Source organism: Schistocerca serialis, unplaced genomic scaffold, assembly GCF_023864345.2.
Source record: "Schistocerca serialis cubense isolate TAMUIC-IGC-003099 unplaced genomic scaffold, iqSchSeri2.2 HiC_scaffold_407, whole genome shotgun sequence".
NCBI lineage: Eukaryota > Metazoa > Arthropoda > Insecta > Orthoptera > Acrididae > Schistocerca > Schistocerca serialis.
The window spans coordinates 17,501-22,500 of NW_026047983.1; the positions used below are offsets into that span (position 1 = coordinate 17,501).

The 5,000-nt window shown below is 51.9% G+C and overlaps 1 non-coding gene across 1 annotated transcript in view; it reads right to left on the reverse strand.

The window, feature by feature from the left end:
- LOC126446595 (small subunit ribosomal RNA) overlaps positions 1–789 on the reverse strand; it is a 1,909-nt gene extending 1,120 nt beyond the window's left edge. The window contains exon 1 of the ribosomal RNA XR_007583362.1: positions 1–789. This exon is cut by the window's left edge and continues 1,120 nt beyond it. This is a non-coding gene — a ribosomal RNA (small subunit ribosomal RNA).
- Positions 790–5,000: the final 4,211 nt, after the last annotated feature.

Sequence of the window (5,000 nt, forward strand, 5' to 3'; positions counted from 1 at the left end):
AACGGGGTCCGCCTCGGGACGCACGAGCACGCACGAGGCGGTCGCACGCCTTCGGCTCGCCCCACCGGCAGGACGTCCCACGATACATGCCAGTTAAACACCGACGGGCGGTGAACCAACAGCGTGGGACACAAATCCAACTACGAGCTTTTTAACCGCAACAACTTTAATATACGCTATTGGAGCTGGAATTACCGCGGCTGCTGGCACCAGACTTGCCCTCCAATAGATACTCGTTAAAGGATTTAAAGTGTACTCATTCCGATTACGGGGCCTCGGATGAGTCCCGTATCGTTATTTTTCGTCACTACCTCCCCGTGCCGGGAGTGGGTAATTTGCGCGCCTGCTGCCTTCCTTGGATGTGGTAGCCGTTTCTCAGGCTCCCTCTCCGGAATCGAACCCTGATTCCCCGTTACCCGTTACAACCATGGTAGGCGCAGAACCTACCATCGACAGTTGATAAGGCAGACATTTGAAAGATGCGTCGCCGGTACGAGGACCGTGCGATCAGCCCTAAGTTATTCAGAGTCACCAAGGCAAACGGACCGGACGAGCCGACCGATTGGTTTTGATCTAATAAAAGCGTCCCTTCCATCTCTGGTCGGGACTCTGTTTGCATGTATTAGCTCTAGAATTACCACAGTTATCCAAGTAACGTGGGTACGATCTAAGGAACCATAACTGATTTAATGAGCCATTCGCGGTTTCACCTTAATGCGGCTTGTACTGAGACATGCATGGCTTAATCTTTGAGACAAGCATATGACTACTGGCAGGATCAACCAGGGAGCTGCGTCAACTAGAGCTGAGCAGCCGGCCGCCCGGGAGTGTGTCCCGGGGGCCCGCGCGAACACGCAAGCGTCCGCTCAATTATTCTGCAAACAGGAGGAGGCTGAGCTCCCCTGCACAACACACCTCGAAACCCTCTCAGGTCCCGGCGGCGCGCAGCGCCGTCCTAAGTACTTGGTCGGGTTCGAGAGAGGCGCAATCGCCCGGAGTTAGGCGAGTAGACGCTTTAGGTGCGACCACCCGTGCTCCCAACTGAGCTTGCCGCTGCCGACAGAGGCCCGGGAGCGTGCTGTCGTGGCATTGCCGGCGGGAGACAACACGCGCCACCTACGGTGACCGGCAGCTCCAACGCCAGCGCCACAGAAGGACAAAAGCCCTACTTGGGTGCCGAAGCGAACTCTCCCAGCACAGCGCACGCGCCAACACGTCCGCACAGCTGCGATACAAACCACCTGCGAGAACCGCTGGGGCGACCGAGCAGCAGACGGCGTCGCGGCGCCGAGCGCCGGGCGGCGGCGCATCCTCAGCGCACAAAGTCCTCAATCGGACCAGCACACTGCAGATGGCCACCGCGCTTCGCACCGGGCCCGCGAGGACCTACTTTGGCCGCAAGGCGCCGCGAGCAGGGGGCGCCGGCGCGCAGCTGCGCCGCCTGCCGCGTCCGTCGGCCGGCGCGCCTGCCACCGGCCGCCCCCACCAGCCGGCTGTAGCGCGTGCGCCCACGCACCGCGCTGCCAGCACGCCGGGCGGCCCCCCCTCACCGGCCGGGGACGGTCCCACCCAGCCACCGCCGCGTATCGCCTCACACCCAGATCCCCTTTCACGTTCGTGGGCATGGTGGGTCCCCTTTCACGTTCGTGGGCATGGTGGGTATCCCTGAAACAACCGGTTAATAGCTCGACCGATCGTCGCCAACACTGATTCACCTCTAGCGAGAACAACCGCACCACAACGGGTTACCGGTTGTTCATTTGCGTAACGTCACCAGCAAACGTACACGTCCATCGCCATTTGCAACGAGTATTGCATGCCTGTGTCAGGTGTCACAACACACTACGTCTGCCCACATAGACGCAACAACATGTGCACGCCTAGAGAACACGTGGAAGGTAGACCCCGTACGTATGCGGTGTCCATTGCGCGAACGACTGTCAGCCCGCCTCTGCAGCATGTCGCAGATGTGGAACGCGGTGCAACATGCTATCACGGTGTGTGAGAAGAGACGACTACGTCCGAATACACGCTCCACTACATCAACAGACTGCTCATGCTGATCGCCATCCAGGGCGTCCGTTCCTCCCACACGTCTGTATGGCGTACCACACTGCAATCCAGCTCTTATAGGGAGACGACACGTAGCTGCGTGCACAATATTTGGACTGTATGGTCCGCCGTTGCTAGGCGCTGTCGTCATACGGTCACATGGGCCACGATGTATCATTCAGTACATACGGAGCAATGTGCAGTACAGTTTGTGGGTTTTGCGTACATCGGCGGACAGGTGACAGGCCGTACCACAACGTAGGCTGAGTACGTCGGCATGCGAAGGGCATTGAACATGCAAACTTCTCACCGACCAGCTTGCGAAGGCAGGGGGGAAGGGGGGGGGGCATGTACGTCCTGCTGCTATCCACACTACAGTGTATAGCAGGAGCATGTGGAAAGTCAGCAACACCTGCAAGGTGTTTAACATGACGCGATACACAGGGGACCGGGCAGTGCGAGTAGCGAACTATATTGCGAGGGTTGCGGTTAGGCAACACTACACTACTTTAACGGGTTGCATAACAATTACAGAGCAGGTTCAGCGACAACGTGCGTCAGGTTAAGGCGCAATATAGTTTAGGTTACGGCGCACTTTAGGTTAGGTTAAGGCACATTATAGGTTAGGTTAAGGCACAACATGGGTTACGTTAAGGCACAACATGGGTTACGTTAAGGCACAACATGGGTTACGTTAAGGCACAACATGGGTTAGGTTAAGGCACAACATGGGTTAGGTTAAGGCACAACATGGGTTAGGTTAAGGCACAACATGGGTTAGGTTAAGGCACAACATGGGTTAGGTTAAGGCACAACATGGGTTAGGTTAAGGCACAACATGGGTTAGGTTAAGGCACAACATGGGTTAGGTTAAGGCACAACATGGGTTAGGTTAAGGCACAACATGGGTTAGGTTAAGGCACAACATGGGTTAGGTTAAGGCACAACATGGGTTAGGTTAAGGCACAACATGGGTTAGGTTAAGGCACAACATGGGTTAGGTTAAGGCACAACATGGGTTAGGTTAAGGCACAACATGGGTTAGGTTAAGGCACAACATGGGTTAGGTTAAGGCACAACATGGGTTAGGTTAAGGCACAACATGGGTTAGGTTAAGGCACAACATGGGTTAGGTTAAGGCACAACATGGGTTAGGTTAAGGCACAACATGGGTTAGGTTAAGGCACAACATGGGTTAGGTTAAGGCACAACATGGTTAGGTTAAGGCACAACATGGGTTAGGTTAAGGCACAACATGGGTTAGGTTAAGGCACAACATGGGTTAGGTTAAGGCACAACATGGGTTAGGTTAAGGCACAACATGGGTTAGGTTAAGGCACAACATGGGTTAGGTTAAGGCACAACATGGGTTAGGTTAAGGCACAACATGGGTTAGGTTAAGGCACAACATGGGTTAGGTTAAGGCACAACATGGGTTAGGTTAAGGCACAACATGGGTTAGGTTAAGGCACACCATGGGTTAGGTTAAGGCACACCATGGGTTAGGTTAAGGCACACCATGGGTTAGGTTAAGGCACAACATGGGTTAGGTTAAGGCACAACATGGGTTAGGTTAAGGCACAACATGGGTTAGGTTAAGGCACAACATGGGTTAGGTTAAGGCACAACATGGGTTAGGTTAAGGCACAACGTAGGTTAGGTTAAGGCACAACGTGGGTTAGGTTAAGGCACAACGTGGGTTAGGTTAAGGCACAACGTGGGTTAGGTTAAGGCACAACGTGGGTTAGGTTAAGGCACAACATGGGTTAGGTTAAGGCACAACATGGGTTAGGTTAAGGCACACCATGGGTTAGGTTAAGGCACAACATGGGTTAGGTTAAGGCACAACATGGGTTAGGTTAAGGCACAACATGGGTTAGGTTAAGGCACAACATGGGTTAGGTTAAGGCACAACATGGGTTAGGTTAAGGCACAACATGGGTTAGGTTAAGGCACAACATGGGTTAGGTTAAGGCACAACGTAGGTTAGGTTAAGGCACAACGTGGGTTAGGTTAAGGCACAACATGGGTTAGGTTAAGGCACAACATGGGTTAGGTTAAGGCACAACATGGGTTAGGTTAAGGCACAACATGGGTTAGGTTAAGGCACAACATGGGTTAGGTTAAGGCACAACATGGGTTACGTTACGGCACAACATGGGTTACGTTACGGCACAACATGGGTTACGTTACGGCACAACATGGGTTACGTTACGGCACAACATGGGTTACGTTACGGCACAACATGGGTTACGTTACGGCACAACATGGGTTACGTTACGGCACAACATGGGTTACGTTACGGCACAAATTAGGTTAGGTTACGGCACAAATTAGGTTAGGTTAAGGCACAAATTAGGTTAGGTTAAGGCACAAATTAGGTTAGGTTAAGGCACAAATTAGGTTAGGTTAAGGCACAAATTAGGTTAGGTTAAGGCACAAATTAGGTTAGGTTAAGGCACAAATTAGGTTAGGTTAAGGCACGATATAGGTTAGGTTAAGGCACGATATAGGTTAGGTTAAGGCACGATATAGGTTAGGTTAAGGCACGATATAGGTTAGGTTAAGGCACGATATAGGTTAGGTTAAGGCACGATATAGGTTAGGTTAAGGCACGATATAGGTTAGGTTAAGGCACGATATAGGTTAGGTTAAGGTACGATATAGGTTAGGTTAAGGTACGATATAGGTTAGGTTAAGGTACGATATAGGTTAGGTTAAGGTACGATATAGGTTAGGTTAAGGTACGATATAGGTTAGGTTAAGGTACGATATAGGTTAGGTTAAGGTACGATATAGGTTAGGTTAAGGTACGATATAGGTTAGGTTAAGGTACGATATAGGTTAGGTTAAGGTACGATATAGGTTAGGTTAAGGTACGATATAGCGTAGGTTCAGATACACATTGTTGTAGGGAAAGGTGTATTGGGGGGGGGGGGCGGCAGGTT